General features: G+C 40.6%; 1 protein-coding gene across 1 annotated transcript in view; it reads left to right on the top strand.

The window, feature by feature from the left end:
- The window catches only part of LOC138760692 (synaptojanin-2-like), a 203460-nt gene that overhangs the window by 174646 nt on the left and 10469 nt on the right, over positions 1–18345 (top strand). Inside the window, exon 27 of the transcript XR_011355814.1 lies at positions 13499–13600. The gene's annotated coding sequence lies outside the window, so the exon portion shown is untranslated. The remainder of the gene's footprint in view (positions 1–13498; positions 13601–18345) is intronic.

The raw sequence follows: 18345 nt of genomic DNA on the forward strand, positions 1-18345 counted from the left end.
AGAGGATCCATGAGTGAAGTCCAATCAAACAAAATTCATGGATCACAACTCTTTCTTCACAACAATATTTTCACAGGTTCACCTTTCCCAAGTCACAGTCGCCTAGTGCAGACAGCATTACAGTCAGTCTTCCCTGAGCCACTGTGTGAGAGTCAACAATGGCTCCTGTAACCCCTGATTAATTCCAGCAGCTGCACTAGACATTAACTGTTGCCAATTTACAGAGCACTGCCACATTTCAGGAAGTAACAAGGTTCTTTTATTGTCATGTAATAAAACAGAAAAATGTAATATTACCCAAAATTTCCATAAGGCAGATTCACTATCAGCAGAAATTACTGGACTTACAGTCAGAGAAAGAGGAGAAGCAAAAGAAAGCCCCACCCCTCGAGACAATAAGGGTCCGTGGATTCGCTTCCAGCGCTCCCGTTGCCTCTGCAGCCATACAGACTGCAGTCCAAACCTTGGCAACCAAGCTCCAGATCCAAACCTCTGACACAAACGGAAAGCCTTCATAACCCTCGTGCATCTTGGTTCTGATACCTGGTACCTCTTCAGCCAGTCTCTAGCCTGATGTGGTCTCTTGACCACAGTCGCCAGAAACCCACAGCCTACATGGGTTCCTCACCTTGAGTCACCAGCAGCCTACTGCCTGTGTGTTCTTCACCCTCAGAGCCTCTCACTGGTCTGCCACAGTGGTCACCATCCCATGGGTCATCTCTGCTCCAAATTGGGGTGGTCTCCCATTTTCTGATGCTCTGCGCCAGTCCTCTGCTTCCCCGGAGTCTGTAACCCTTTGAAGGTGCTGCCATCATGGGCCCAGATCCCACAGATGCAGGATTTTAAAATAAATGACCATCGGTTCTTTCACCAGACTGTTTAAAGCCTTTACAGAGCTGGGCAGCTGGAGCTCACAGGGAGATGCTGTGTTTCTACACCGCGGTCTCCAAGGGTCTGCACCAGCAGCCCCATTTAGAACTTCAACTAAAGAGAATTGATGTCCTGTTCAGAGTAGCTGATGCTGTAACTGTCATTAGGAGGGAGAAGGGATGAAAAAGTGGACCTTGTGGATTGTTCACCCACACACAGTCCACAGGACACCACAATAAGTGGAATTGCAAACCCTTCCACTCCCTCAATGCCCCTTGTAGCTGATAAATGGAGGATATTCAAAGAAGTTCTGAGGGTGCAGTGTGGGCTTGTCCCCATGAGGATTAAAGAAAAGGTTAGAAATGGTAGGGAGCCTTGATTTTCAAAAGATATTGGGAACTTGGTTTGGAGGAAGAAGGGTGTGTCTAACATGTATAATCAGCAAGGAAGGGATGAACTGCTTGAGGAATATGAGGAGTGTAAAAAAAATCTTGAAGGAAATTAGAAAGGCTAAAAGGAGATATGAAGCTGCTTTGGCAGGAAAAGTAAAAATAAGTCCAAAGGGTTTCTCTAGGTACTTTAAAAGTAAAAAAATAGTGAGGGATAAAATTTGATCCCTTGAAGATCAGGGGGTAGGCTCTGTGAGAAGTCAGAGGAGATGGGAGAAATTTTAAACAATTTTTTTTCTTTGGTATTCACTAAGGAAAATAATATTGAGCCAATGAAGAAATATGGTAGGAAGATCATGAATAATATAAGAATTAATGAGGAGGTATTGTTGGCTATATTAAAAAAGATCAAGGTGGATAAATCTCCAGGTCCTGACAAAATATTCCCTAGGACCCTGAAGGAGGTTAGTGAACAAATAGTGAGGGTGTTGACAGAAATATTTAAAATGTCACTGGCCATGGGGCAAGTGCCAGAGGACTGGAGGGTGGCTCATGTTGTACCACTGTTCAAAAAATGATCCAAAAGTAGACCTGGTAATTATAGCCCTGTAAGTTTGATGTCGGTGGTGGGTAAATTAATGGAAAGTGTTCTTAGAGATGGTATATACAACTATTTGGAAAGACAGGGATTGATTTAGAGTGGTCGGCATGGTTTTGTGCATAGTAGATCATGTTTAACAAATCTTAGAGCTTTTAGAGGAGGTTACTAAAAAGGTTGATGAGGGGAAGGCAGTGGATGTTGTCTATTTGGATTATAGTATGGCTTTTGAAAAGGTTCCTCTTAAGAGGTTTGTAAGAAAGGTGGAAGCATTAGATATTAATGATGAAGTAGTGAAATGGATTCAGCAATGGTTGGATGGGAGATGCCAGAGAGTAGTAGTGGAAAATTGTTTGTCGAATTGGAGGCCGATGACGACTGGCGTGGCTCAGGGATCAGTTCTGGGTCCACTGCTGTTTGTCATATATATATTAGCAATCTAGATAATAGGGTGGCAAATTGGGTTAGTAAATTTTCAGATGATACAAAGGTTGGCAATGTTGTAGACAGTGAGGAAGATTATCAAACCTTACAGGGTAATATAGGACAGTTAGAAGAGTGGGCTGAAAGCTGGCAGATGGAGTTTAATACTGATATCTGTGAGGTGCTACATTTTAGGAGGCCTAATCAAGATAGGACAAACACATTGAGGATTATGAGCCAAATGTGGGTCAGTGGGACTAAGTGGGAGAAGATGTTCAGCATGGACTAGTAGGGCCGAACTGGCCTATTTCTGTGCTGTAAATGGTTATATGATTATATGGAAATTTCGCACAGCAAATACAATTTAACCAAACTTACTTTGACATCATCTGGACTGTGAGTGTACCCTTAACACTAGTCTTAAGGGTTGGGTTTTGGAACTACCTTCAAACTCCTGTCCTCTGACTCTAATCAGGGCTACAAGAATTTATAAAACAATCCTGCAATGAGAGCCATAGAACCAATAGAACTAAACAGAACCAAAGTTATAAGTTTGAAACAACTTTGAGAGACTTGACTCAAAATGGGCACCCAGTGCATTTCCCCATTGATATGCAACAGGACGAGGAAGAAGAGGCGCACAAAGTGATCAATGTGTAGCAATATCCATTGGGCATGATGGGAAAGATCAGCATGTAGCATGATGTGGCATGATGGGAAAGATCAGTGTGCAGCAATGACCACTGGGCATGATGGGAAAGATCAGCATGTAGCAATGACCACTGGGCATGATGGGAAAGATCAGCATGTAGCAATGACCACTGGGCATGATGGGAAAGATCAACATGTAGCATGATGTGGCATGATGGGAAAGATCAGTGTGCAGCAATGACCACTGGGCATGATGGGAAAGATCAGCATGTAGCAATGACCACTGGGCATGATGGGAAAGATCAGCATGTAGTAATGACCATTGGGCATGATGGGAAAGATCAGTGGGGATCAATGTCCACTGGGTATGTTGGGAAAGATCAGCATGTAGCAATGTCCACTGGGCATGATGGGAAAGATCAGCATGTAGCAATGTCCACTAGGCATGGTGGGAAAGATCAGCATGTAGCAATGTCCACTAGGCATGGTGGGAAAGATCAGCATGTAGCATGATGTGGCATGATGGGAAAGATCAGCGTGCAGCAAAGTCCACTGGGCATAATGTGAAAGATCAGCGTGCAGCAATGTCCACTGGGCATGGTGGGAAAGATCAGTATGTAGCAATGTTCACTGGGCATGATGGGCATGTTGGAATTCCTGCAAAGCCTCTTAATTGCCCCCAATGTTGCTTCTTGCAAATCAGAGAAAATATTGCCACATTTTGAGAAAAACGATAACAGTGGTCTCCATTATAGAATACAGCGTATAAAATTCTTAGACTTTATTCAGATATCCATTTCAAGTTACCTTCAAAGTTAGTGGCAAATCTCTCCTTGCCCTTCACTAAGCTTTCAATGTGATGGCAGATATGAGGGACAATGACCTGACTCAAATGTACCCCTCCTCACATACTATTTCCTATAAAATTGGCAACTGATAAATAATTCTCCAAACATGTTGTTCAAATATTGCCTTAAGCTGAGATAGCGCCTTTCTCCCCACCCTTCCTGCTTTCAGCAAATTTACTTTGTACCATATCCTTATTCTCACAATCATGACGTATTTCAAAGGGAAATGTTTTCTAACATGTGACATGTCCTGGAGTATCTGGTCAACATGAATTCATGGAATCAGAAGAGCAACTAAAGCTGCCGTGTAGGTGTCTGTGAATTTGAAGGGCTGCAAAAACACAAAGCATGCAGAAGGAAGAGGCACAAGTCTGAACCCTTTGTTGGATGGGTTCTTTCCAACTGTTCAATTTTGCAAGATGAACAGGAGACACCAGCTAAAGTACTGATCTTAAAAATGACAGCATAAATATCAGATCCACATTTCACAGTGAATGACTTCATAACCACTTTGCAAATTTTTCCTCCCCATGTATGTATTGATCCAATATCTCTGGAAGGCCAGATGGGACTGCCTCATCCACATTTCCATGCATGTTCTTTGTTGCAAACTTTTTCAATTCTTGCTATTCAATTATTGATCTCTAGTCGTCAATCCCTCCACCAATGGGAACAAATTTCCACTATCCATTCTGTGATGATCCTTTATTCTTTTTGATATTTCTGTCAAAGCTCCCCTCTTGTCCAAAAAACAATAATCCCAGTGTCTAATCTACCCCAAGAATACTGATCCCTCATGCAGGAAACATTGTTTTTCATCTTAAGAGAGGAATTAGGAAAGCTAAAAAAAGGTACGAGAAAACTATGGCAAGCAGGGTGAAAACTAATCCAAAAGAGTTCTACAAATATGTTAATGGTAAGAGGAAAGCTAGAGACAAAATTGGTCCCTTAGAAAATCAGAGTGGAAAACTGTGTGTGGAGCCTAGAGAAATGGGGGAGATATTGAACAGTTTCTTTTCTTCGGTATTCACTAAGGAGAAGGATATTGGGAGATGTGAGATAAAAAAAAGCAAATTGGGTAAATATGGGGAATATAGAGATTACAAAAGGTGTAGTTTTAGGGCTTTTGAAGAATATAAAGGTGGATAAGTCTCCGGGACCAGACGGGATCTTCCCCAGGACATTGAGAGAAGTGAAGGAGGAAATAGCAGAGGCTCTGGCGGTAATTTTCCAAATGTCATTAGATATGGGGATAGTGCCGGAGGATTGCCGCATTGCGCATGTGGTTCCGTTATTTAAAAAGGGTTCAAGGAGGAAGCCTGGCAACTATCGGCCTGTAAGTTTGACGTCTGTGGTAGGTATATTAATGGAGAAAATTCTTAGAGATAGTACTTATAAACATCTGGATAGACAGGGTCTGATCAGGAGCACTCAACATGGATTTGTGGGAGGAAGGTCATGTTTGACCAATCTGATTGAATTTTTTGAAGAGGTGACTAGGAATGTGGATGAGGGTAGCGCAGTGGATGTTGTCTATATGGACTTCAGTAAGGCCTTCGATAAGGTACCACATGGAAGGTTAGTTAGGAAGGTGCAGTCTTTATGTATAAATTTTAAGATAGTCAAATGGATTGAACATTGGCTGAAAGGGAGAGGCCAGAGAGTGGTAGTGGATAATTGTCTGTCAGGTTGGAGGCCGGTGACCAGTGGTGTGCCTCAAGGATCTGTATTGGGCCCATTGTTGTTTGTTATATACATTAATGATCTAGATGATGGGGTGGTGAATTGGATTAGTAAATATGCAGACGATACTAAGATAGGTGGAATAGTGGATAATGAAGAAGGTTTTCAAGGATTGCAGAGGGATTTGGGCTGCTTAGAAAAGTGGGCTGAAAAATGGCAGATGGAATTTAATGCTGATAAGTGTGAGGTGCTTCATTTTGGTAAGAAGAATCAGAATAGGACATACGTGGTAAATGGGAGAGCATTGAGGAATACAGAAGAGCAGAAAGATTTAGGAGTGACGGTACATTGTTCCCTGAAGGTAGAAACTCACGTGAATAGGGTGGTGAAGAAGGCTTTTAGTATGCTGGCCTTTATCAATCATTGCATGGAATATAGGAGTTGGGAGGTGATGTTGAGATTGTATAAGACGTTGGTGCGGCCTAATTTGTCCTGTGTGCAGTTCTGGTCACCTAATTATAGGAAGGATATAAACAGAGTGGAGAGAGTGCAGAGAAGGTTTACCAGAATGTTACCTGGGTTTAACCATCTAGATTATAGGGAGAGATTGGACAGATTAGGTCTTTATTCTTTGGAGCGTAGAAGGTTGAGAGGGGATTTGATAGAAGTATTTAAGATTATGAAAGGGATAGACAGAGTGGATGTGGATAGACTATTTCCGTTAAGAGGAGGAAAGATTAAAACAAGAGGACATGAGTTAAGAATTAAGGGGCAGAGGTTTAGAGGTAACATGAGGGGGAACTTCTTTACTCAGAGAGTGGTAGCCGTGTGGAATGATCTTCCAGGAGAAATAGTGGCGGCGGAGTCAATTGTATTATTTAAGAAAAGGTTGGACAGGTATATGGATGAGAAGAAGATGGAGGGTTATGGGCATTGTGCAGGGAGGTGGGACTAGAAAGGGGTGTTTGGTTCGGTGCGGACTAGAAGGGCCTAATGGCCTGTTTCCGTGCTGTAATTGTTATGTTATGTATGTTATGTTATCTCCTTGAGGTTCTCTACATTAGTCTTACATTAATCACACTCAGTATTCTAGCTGACACCAAACCTACGTTTCATGAAGGTTCAGCATGACTGCTCTGCTATTATACTCTATGCTTTGATAAATTCCAGAATATTGTACATCTTATTGATTGATTTCATACAGCAGCCTGACACTTGCAATGATGTGACCTCACTGCCACTTCCCTCTGCTTCTACACTCCAGTCAAAACTGTACTCTTAATGCAATATTGCCTCTCCCCTTTCTTCCTACCAAGATCATTACGTTTTCTACACATTAAACTTCATCTGTCACAATTCTGCCCATTCTATCAACAGTTCATAATTCAGCCTAGTTTTGTTTCATCTGCAAAAGGATGAATTACACCTTGTCCCTCCCAAATTTAGGTCATTATTGTAAACCAAAGAAAGCAATGCCCTTGACACCAATCCCTGGAGAATATAACTACTTATCTTTATTCTGCCCACTAAATAACCATACACCATGACCCTCCATTGTCTGCTACTTAACCACATCATTTCAATGCTTTCCTTGTCCCTTTTGTGCTGTCTGCTTCTCTTTTCCTGATTACCAGCCACAATACACCTGATCATTTGCGTCACAAGGACTGAATCACTCTTGTCAAATTTATCATTATCCATTCAAAAATTCCCATCGATTTTTTTTCAAAAACAATTTTCCCCGTACAAATCTGATCTATCTTGACTTGAAAATCCTTACTCCCTCCACCCACCTCCCCACCCAGTGACTATTAATCCTGTCCCAGATCAATATTTTGAAAGGATATCCCATTGCTAATGTTAAAACAACTGCCGGTACTTGTTTTTGAAGGAAGCATTAACATTCGCTGATTCCCACTCCTTCAGCATTCCATTTATACCCATAAAAAAAAAAATTAAAGTTTGGTTTATAGGCCTTCCTCAAAATCCTTCATTGCATTCCTTCCAATCCTTTTGACTGAAGGACTTTAAATTCAAACCAAAAGGATTATTCCAATCCCTCCATTTTGTGGTGAAATAGTCAATTCTGTGAGCAACAGTGGCGACAAATCCATCAAAGATGACATTAACCTTAAAATGCTACTGTTCACATTCCATGATCACACATTCAAGTCACCACACAAAGCTTAGAACAGAAATATGCATCAAGGAGAGTGACTCAAGCACAGATCTCACCTCACACATAACTCCCATTTAGTCAGAGTACAATATTTAGCAGTAATTAGATGTACAGACCACATAAGTTGTTTGAGAAAGAAGATAAAGGCAATTCATTTCTATTCCCTATATTTGTGCTCTGAGCACTGTCTTCAAAACCAGCTATCAAGCCCATTGACAATTTGAAAAATTCTCCATTAAAGCAAGTGAAGATGGGATGTTGCAGTGGTTGGGATGGTGGACCTCATCACAAATTTGGACTTTTTGGACAGTAATTGATGGAAATTAATTTCAGTAAGTAGTTGTGTCACCTGAAAATGTCTATGAGAGAGGTGGGCAGAGTGAATAGCAATTCCTATCTTCTATCTTTTCGTTTTCACTCTGGTCAGCTTGAACATTCAATTCCTCCAAGATTAATAAAAAAGATATACAGATCAAATGTATTTCAGGATGGCTCTTGTGTTGAACCAAATAACAAACAGCCACATTAGCTGCCCAAGGCAAGAAATGGCATGAAAGTCACAAGACTGAAATGCAAGGCCACAGGTTTAATCCTCACATAATTTTTCACCACACACTTAAAGTGTAAACAAACACAAAGATAATTATTTGGTTTTTGCAGGATCAAAATAATGAAGTATAATAGATCTTCATTAGCATTACACAAAGTCACTATTGTTTGTCTAAGCATAACATTTTGTGTTCATGTTCATCAGTTTTACAGTGGTGAGAATTACTGACAGTAGGAGTCACACTTTGATCTTCAGATCACTGGAACTCTCTTCCCAATCTGAGAGCAGTTGCAAAGACATGACTGCAAAATCACACTGTTTGGGGCACTGTGACACGAAGTGCCAAATAGCTTCCTCGATGTCAGAAGGTAATAAGAATATAAAGAGAAACACCATCCTACAACCTAACCATGCATTCACAACACCCTTCCCATTGTTAATGATGCATTCCATTAAGCACATATTAACCTTAGAAAGAAAAGAAAAAAGAACCTTAGAGAAAAACTGCTACATATCAGAGTTCACCTTTGACAAGTCACTTCAGGACTTAGTGATACATTTTCTTTGCAACTGTTCACACACTGTGCATATGAGACATCAACCTACATTTTGAGCAAACACAATCTGCTGCAGGAACTCTGTGTCGAGCTGCATCAGTGGGAGTCAAGAATAGTTGATGATTGAGGTCCAGACACGACATTATAGCCCCTTTCACACTTGCATCCCACTAAATTGGCTGTTAAGTGTCCTGGGATAGGAATGTGGGTTTGGCTTTCCACACTTGACTACTCCTAACTGGGACACTGAACGCTTTCACACTTGCAAGGAGCCATCCCTGGGGTTAGGACTGTTCTACCTTCTACTGGTGATCTCATGATGCATCGAGTGATGACGGACCTGCCCTAAATCCTGATCAATGCATTATGATCTTATATTTGAACAAAATGAATCATGCATAATTATAACATAATTAAGCTTTATGTACAGTACAGTTTGAGCCCTTCAGCTCCTGTTATGGTTGTGCCGACCTATATAAATTTTATAAGGGACTATGGAAAAGTGTGAGCAATAAATAATAATAGCAGACAATTTTTAAACAGCGTGGGAAAGTTGGTAGTGCTATAGCGCTCAATTTATAAATACCATGGGGAAAAAAATGATGGCGGACCTACCCTCCCAGAATGCCATGCGGCAGAGAAAGGGCTGCATACATGGAGCATTCATAGAGGGGTTTCTCTGCCACATGGCATTCTGGGAAGTCAGGTCTGCCATTCCTTTTTTCACATGGTCTGTATAAATTGTGTGCAATAATGCTACCAATCTTCCCACACTGTTTAAAAATTGCCCACTATTGCTATTAATTGCTATTTATTTCCTCTCTCTCTCTCCCACTACAACTTTTTCATGGCAATGTTTATACAGGTACATGATCCTTTATCCAGAACCCTTGGAATTTAGATGTCCGGATAAAGGATCGTGTACCTGTACCTTAATTTTAATCTTTTCTTCCTGCACTCACACAAAAACTTGGGTCATTTCAATCCCACAATGCGATTACCCCTTTCACACTTGCCTGATTGCAACACCGGCATCTGCAGACGCCGGGGATTGTACTAGGGGTTGATGGTGTCAATCCCCGGACTGACATGACGATATCGGCGTTGAATTGATTTTGCTTTTACACTTGCCACTCTAAGGGCTGACTGGTCTTTGATTCCTGGGATCACTTGCAAGTGTGAAAGGGGCTTTACACACTTAATGATGCTGCTCCACCCCCTGACTTCCTGCAGTGGATTGTTTTTCACTCCAGTATCTGCAGTCTCTCCTGCATTCCCACCCTACATTGCATCATTCAGCTCACTTCTCAAGGGCTCAATTTCCCTCCCATTTTCCCCACTAAAACCCCAGTTCATATCTCCCCTTCTTTTAAGTTCCAAACATTGCAACATGGGTAGCTCTTCTTCTCATCCACTTGAAGAACTAAAAGATTCCAAAATCACAATGAAGCTATGAAATATTGGCTGTTAGAATATTATGGATGTCAATATTAATTGATTAAAAAAGCTGCTGAAATTTAACTGAGGACATTGTGCCGTAAGTCAGTTTGATTTGTACGCTGAAATGATACATATCATCCCACTAATGTAACAAAGTAGGCTTGGATTTTTCTCTGAGAGTAGGAGACTGATGGGCAACATTATAGAGATTATTTAAATTATGAGACATACAAATCAGGTAAATACTCATAGTCCTTTTCCCAGGGTAGAAAATCTTGAGGGAACTTTCTTCCTCAGAGCATTGTGTAAAACATAAATAGTTCTGAGGCAAAAATAGACAATAGGATAAATAATACGATTAAATGCTACTATATGTAGAAAGAATGCAGAGTTGAAGTGATTATTGAGTCAGCAAATCATTTTGTTAAGTGGTAGTATGAGCTCGGGGCCCTGGACTTACTCCTGGGAGATATCCAGTCTTCAATTAGAATGATTATGTGAAGATAAGGAGCGAGAACAGGGAACCAAAAAGCAGATCTACAGATGTCACAAAAAGGTGAAAGCACTGATATAATAATTAATGTAGAACTATTAAATTATGATGGAAGGAAAATCAGCCAAACATACACCCCCCCCCCCCCCCCCCGACCTGTCATAGCATGTTGTTTCATTTCATGAACCTCAGCTGCAAACGCTACCTATGGGAAAGTCATCCTGATTTCAACACACTGTCAAAGGCTCTCAATTAATTCTCAACGTTTTGATATACTGTATAGGCCAAAACTCTATCTTATGTTTACTGACTTAGAAGCTGGCAATATTTTAGATCAGGCCACACAATTTATTTTGTATATATTTTACTTATCCTTCTGTGATTTTTAACAGCCTTCTTATGAATATTTGAAATGTAATACTTCAAAGTCTCAAACATATTTCAGACTTGGAAAAAGAACAATCAGACAATATTCTTTCAAACCCACAAACTTCTGTTATCAATCCACAGAATTTCTTAACCTGCTATGTAATTCTTGGCATAATCAGGTTCCTAACTAAATTTGCCCAATCTAATTGGGCTTTGCTCTCTCAATACAAATGTAAAAAAAATACTAATTTACTTCAGACCTTATTTTCCTTGTTGTTCCATCAGCATGTTCAAAGTATTTTGGAAATTAATCCTCATTCATTCAAACCTGGTTGGATATTTGAACTGTTGGTAAAAGGGAGGACAACCAAGCCAGTTTCAGCATTCAACTGGTCATCCCTCATCTCCATGATTCTGCATTTCTTCCATATTTCTTCAAGATCTTCCCAAAGAAAACTCAAATGAAAAAAGCATTGAAAGTTTAAATTCACCCAGAAGCCCTTGAAAGGGCTAATCTCTAGACTTTCTCAATCTTTCATGGAATCATGTATCTATCTCCTGATTTCAATCCTAAATGGCAAAGATTCAATTTTTATGATTCTACCTTTGGATTAGCAAAGGAAATAACTCTTTAGCTTCTCATCAATTGAATCTCATTATTTTATTAAACACCCCCTAATCTTCTAAACTCAGCAGAAAACAGAACAGCTGATAGAACCTCTCCTCTTAACAGAGACTGTTTTTCTCTGGAAATCCTCTCCAACCCCAAAGTCCATGTGAGCAGAGACCAAGTTTACTACTGACAAGCCATAAAAGAGAGCATCCCACAATAGATGGTTATTGTTCCATGTTCTTCCCCTTCCAAAGCAACAATGTAAAGAAATGCTGGTATTGCAATGTCTTACCCTCAGCTTCTCACTGTAACCTTTATTGAAAAACAGTCCAGGGCATTTATAGCACTGTGCTTAAATTACTAAACTAGTCATCCAGAAATCTCAGCCAACAATCCATTTCAGAAGTTCACATTCTACCATGGCACCCTCAGGACCAGTTCATTATAGGAATGAACTGGAATTTTCTTCTGCAGAGGGCAGCAGATCCTCCCTTCCTGAACTTAGTGAACATGAGATTTGTACATTTTTGGAGTCAAACAAAACCAGTGCACATTCAGAGCAAATACACTTGGATTTTAGATAAAGACCCAGATGATAATCTGATCTCTTATATCAATTTCACAGCCTGATAGCTCATTGTGGTCCCTGTCTGAGTGATTTCAATTGCAAACAGCTGCAACTAACTTGTATTAACTCAATGAAACTGGGTAATAGAGTAACTTCAAATGGAGCAAATGTACGTCACATCATTCCATTTCATAAAATCAGAAAGGGCAGAGGTATCAGAGCTCTGTAATCAGGGGAAATGCGAACATAGTGAGTTGGGGATGAGAGATAGGGAGGGTGACTTGACATGAGGATGCATCAAATGTAAAGAGGCATGAAATAAGGTTGGACAACAAGTGATCGGGACTGAATTTGGATATCATTAAAATAAGGAGATATAAAGTTGTGGAGCTGTGAAAGGGGTCATACTAAATTGAAGATGTCACATGTATATCTAATGATAACATGCATGGTTCACAAAATGGTTACCACAATGCTATTACAGTGCCAGCGATCTGGGTTCGAATCCAGCACTGTCTATAAGGGCCCCAGTGTCAGCGTGGGTTTCCTCCTACCCTTCAAAATGTACGGGGGTTGTAGGTTAATTGAGGTATTTGGACAGGATGGGCTCTGTTACCATGCTGTGTGTCTATTCAGGTGGTCTTGTGAAGTGTCCCATCTGAAGACAACAGCAATTTTAATTTGGGTGACACAGTTAGCGAAGCGGTTAGCGCAATGCTGTTATGGTGCCAGTGACAGGAATTTGAATCTTGCGCTGCCTGTAAGGAGTTTGTATGTTTTTTCTGTGCCTAGTGGGTTTTCTTTGGGTGCTCCAGTTCCCTCCCACCCTTCGAAAGAAACAGGGCTTGTAGATAAATTGGGTGTAATTAGGGCAGCACAAGGTCATGGGCCAAAAGGGCCTGTTATTGTGCTGTATGTTTAAATTTAAAATCTATGAACATTGTTTCAAAATTCACTAACGACATCAACTATGGAAATATAACAGTGAGAAGAATGTCAACATTCTTAAAGAAGACAAACAGACGCCAAATGCAACGTAATGCATTACATTATTGGTAGAGGAACCAAAGAGGCAGAATGTAAACCAAATATTATTTTATTAAAAATTTAGACATACAGCATGGTAACAGGCCTTTGCTGTCCAAATGTCAAAAATTTAAAAATATTGCAGAAACCAAGAAATCTTGGAATGTACATGCATGACCATTTGAACCTTAAAAGACATGTTCAGAATGCTATTAAAAACATACACTGTTCTTCATTTTAGAAATAGCCAAGTAGGAACCAAGTCCCGAATTCTGCTCTTCCTTTCCTGACCAACTTTATCACTTCTTTTCGTTTGCAGCCCAACATCTACCTCTCCAACCAAGTAAGTGGTCAGGTATTCTAACATCGCCCATGTACCTTAAAGTTTCATTGTTGACCATTGTTACAAAACATTTTTATATTTTTAACTGCATTCAAAATTTCAGAATGTGGAAGAAAGAAAACTTGCAAGTTATTTGTACATCTAGCCTTTTGACATTACTGTGAGCACAACATGCACACTGTGTGTATCATATACAAGATGCAGGACTGGACAGAATGGATGCAGAAGGGATGTTTCCAATGGTGGAGGAGTCCAGAACCTAGGGCCATGGTTCGAGGATAATAGGCAAACCATTTAGAACCGAGATGAGGAGGAATTTCTTTACCCAGAGGGTGGTGAATCTGTGGAATTCATTGCCACAGAGGGCAGTGGAGGCAGGTTCATTGAATATATTTAAGAGGGAATTAGATATATTTCTTCAGTATAAGGGAATTAGGGATTACGGAGAGAAGGCGGGGACGGGGTACTGAACTTTAAGATCAGCCATGATCTCATTGAATGGCGGAGCAGGCTCAAAGGGCCGAATGCTCCTCTTCTATGTTTCTATGCTCTGCAGGAACTCAGCACCTTCACAACTGTGACAAATAAAGGTAGGTGACACAGACAGGAAAATCACCTTCAGCAAATGCCCTTACAACCTTCCACTCTGCACCATATTTATTACAATGATTGCTTTTTTCATGGACACTTGATTGATTCCAATTTTTTATTTGGGAAATGGCAGAAAATTAAATGCAGTGATTAAGATAATAAAGAAATCAGAAGCTAGAAGAAAGAAGAGACAACTGACATAGCCCATTAACCAGTTCTTGCAATTAATTCTTTGTCTGGTGATTCATGTCAATGCTCAAATGTTGTGAGATGACAGACTTCTACCATGCAGTCAGACAGTACATTCCAGATTCCATCCACCTTCTGAGTGAAAAAGTTCTTCCTCAGATCCCCTTTTACACTTTACCCTGAACCAGGAGTACAGTGCTATTTTTTTTGGGTGCCAAAGCTCACCAAAAACAGCGATTAAAGAGGTACCAGAGCCACTCCACGAGGTGCTGGAGCTGCCCCCTGAGGTGCTGGAGTGGCACATCCCTGCTCTCAACCTATGTCCTCTAACTTGGGACATTTTTGCTGTGTAGTAATGTTTCTAATGAGCTATTGTACCTCTATTCCTCCTAAATTCTGTATATATCTATACAATTTCACCTCAATCTACTTTAAAGAAAAAGATCCAGCCTATCCAATTTCTCCTCATGACTGAACTGATCCATCTCAGGATACAGTCACCCTTTATACCCATTCTCCAGTGCTACCACATACTTCCTGTAGTATCATGACCAGAATTAGGCAAAACAGTCCAGGTGTGGCCAACGCAACTTAAAATCAAATTGTATAAAGTATACCTTCTTTACCACATTATCTATCTACACTGCCACATGGAGGAATGCTTGGTCTTGTCTACCAAGGACTCTGTGTCCATCCCATTCAGTCTATTTCCTGGCCTTACCCTGTATTATAGTAAAGAACAGCACAATGAATGTATCAGAATTAAATTCCATCTTCCTACTAAATCAATATCATTCTCTGCCCAATGACAATCTTCCTCACTTTAAACACCACCAATATTCATGTCATCTGCAAACTTATCATCGTACCTCCCATATTCATAGAACATAGTACAGGCCCTTCACCCCTCATTGTTGTGCTGGACTATATATTCCCACCAAAAAAAAACTAAACCTTGCCTCCTTCATAACTTGCTATTTTTCTTTCATCCATGTGCCTGTCGAGGGGTCTCTTAAATCGTCCTAATGTTTCTATCTCCACCACCACTCCTGGCAAGCCATTCCAGGCACCCACAACTCTCTGTGAACAAAACTTGTCCCTGATGTCTCCCCTAAATTTTCCTCCCTTCAATTTGTACAGATTTCCTCTGATGTTTGCTACTCCTGCATGCAATACACCAGGTGTGGCCTGACCAGTGCCATGTTCAGTTCCAGCAGAACATTCCTGCTCTTAAATTGAATCCCTCCATCGTCATTGAAGGGGCAACATTCAATTTGCATTTTTGATTACATGTTGCACCTGACCTTTTAGAACCATCAAACCATAACACAGAGACCAGTCCTTTGGCCCACCTGGTCTGTGCCAAACTTTTATTCTGCCTAGTCCCAATGACCTGGAAATTTTTCTTAAATGTTAAAGTGGAGCCTGCATTCACTATTTCAGCTGACAGCTTGTTCCACAGTCCCACCTCTCTGTGTGAAGTTCACCCTCATGTTCCCTTTAAATATTTTCCCTTTCATCATAGACCTATGTCCTCTAATTCTCATCTCACTTCACCTCAGTGGAAAGAGTTTGCTTGCATTTACTCTCTCTATATCCTTAGCAAATCTCCCTTCATTCTCCAAACTATTCAACCTTTCCCTATAACTTAGCTCCTCAAGGCCTCAGAACATCCTTGTAAATTTTCCCTGCACTTTTTCAATCTTATTGATATCTTTCTTGCAGGTAGGTGACCAAATTTGCACACATTACTCCAAACTTAGCCTCACGATGACTTCCACAATCTCAACTTATCATCACAATTTATGTGCTCAATACTTTGATTGATGAAGGATAATGTTCCAAAAGCTCTCTTGATTATCCTATCTACCTGAGATGTGTTTTTGGAATTTAAAAAAAAATATCAGGAACCTAATGCTATTTTCATGGTCTACAATTTTCCTTTCTTTCTCTCCTCACTCAGAAGCAATAACATGCAGAGGCATCCAAATATCTGCAATGACAGAAGGATGCCTCTTCTTCATTTTGGCATTATGCCAACTCATGAAGATGCAAGCCTTCATAGTTACAGGGAGACCCCTTTACCACATTACTTAAAGGGATCCCACCGCTGGAACCAAATGCTTCCAATCCACTTCAGGCTCTTTTAAAGAGCAATTGTTGGCTGTCCATCTACAATCACCAATTTTACCCACACCAAGAAACACCCCAATCCCCAATCACCTACCGCCATCCAATCACAGTCTTTATCCTAATCTTGTCCAAACATCCCCCATCTGTCAAGCCTAACTCTTGCCAGTTTGCTAACACCTGATTGCAAACACTTCAAAAGGGGAAATTCAATCCCTTATGAGGGGTGACGTAGAATCAGGAGATGTAGAGTCAATATGGATGGACTTGAGAAATTATAAGAGCAAACAGTCCCTAATGGGAGTTATCTACAAGGCCTCAAACAGTAGCCTGAGTATAGGGTCCAAGTTAAGTTGAATCAATAGTTAAAATTGGCATGTCACAAAGGTAATGCTATGGTTGTTATTGTTTCAACATGCAGGTGGACTGGGAAAATCAGGTTGGTACTGGACCCCAAGAAAGGGAGTTTGTGGAGTGCCTCCGAGATGGATTCTTTGAACAGCTTGTACTAGAGCTTACCAGGGAGAAGGCAATTCTGGATTTAGTGTTGTGTATTGAACCAGATTTGATAAGGGAACTTGAGGTAAAGGAGCCATTAGGAGGTAGTGACCATAATATGATAAGTTTTAATCTGCAATTTGAGAGGGAGAAGGGAAAATCATGTGTCAATATCACAGTTGAACAAAGGGGACTATGGAGCCATGAGGGAGGAGCTCGCCAAAGTTGACTGGAAAGATACCCTAGCAGGGATGACAGTGGAACAAGAATGGCAGGTATTCCTGCGAATAATGCAGAAGGTTCGGGATCAGTTCATTCCAAGGAGGAAGAAAGATTCTGAAGTGAGTAAGGGGTGACCGTGGCTGACAAGGGAAGTCAAGGACAGTATAAAAATAAAAGAGAATAGTAAAGATGAGCGGGAAGCCAGAGGATTTGGAAACTTAAAGAGCAACAGAAAATCATTTAAAAGGCAATATGGGTAGAAAAGATGAGGTATGAAGGTAAGCCAGCCAAGAATATAAAGGAGGACAGTAAAAGGTTCTTTAGGTATGTGAAAAGGGAAAAAAAAATAGTTAAGATCAAAGTTGGCTGTGAAATTATTCTGGGGAACAAGGAAATGACAGACATGTTGAACAGGTACTTTGGATCTGTCTTCACTAGGGAAGGCACAATCTCCCAGATATAATAGTGGACAGAGGACCTAAGTTAACAGAGGAACTGAAGGAAATTCACATTAGGCAGAAAATTGAGATTGGTAGATTGATGGGACTGAAGGCTGATATATCCCCAGGGTCTGATGGTCTGCATCCCAGGGTACTTAAGGAGGTGTCTCTAGAAATCATGGATGCATTGGTAATCATTTTCCAATGTTCTATAGATTCAGGATAAGTTCCTACAGATTGGAGGGTTGCTAATGTTGTCCCACTTTTTAAGAAAGGAGGGAGAGTGAAAACAAGGAATTATAGGCCGGTCAGCCTGAAATCAGTGCTGGGGAAGATGCTGCAGTCAATTATAAAAGATGAAATAGTGGCTAATTTGGAGAGCAGTAACAGAATTGGTCCGAGTCAGCATGGATTTACAAAGGAGAAATCATGATTGACCAATCTTTTGGAATTTTTTAAGGATGTAACTATGAAAATGGATGTAGTGCACCTGGACTTTCAGAAAGCCTTTGATAAAGCCCTACATAGGAGATTAATTGGCAAAATTAGAGTACATGGTATGGGGGGGGGGGGGGGGGTAATGACATGGATAGAAAATTGGTTGGCAGACAGGAAACAAAGAGTAGGGATTAACGGGTGCCTTTCAGAATGGCAGGCAGTGACTAGTGGGGTACC

The sequence above is a fragment of the Narcine bancroftii genome, chromosome 4, assembly GCF_036971445.1.
Source record: "Narcine bancroftii isolate sNarBan1 chromosome 4, sNarBan1.hap1, whole genome shotgun sequence".
NCBI classification, from domain to species: domain Eukaryota; kingdom Metazoa; phylum Chordata; class Chondrichthyes; order Torpediniformes; family Narcinidae; genus Narcine; species Narcine bancroftii.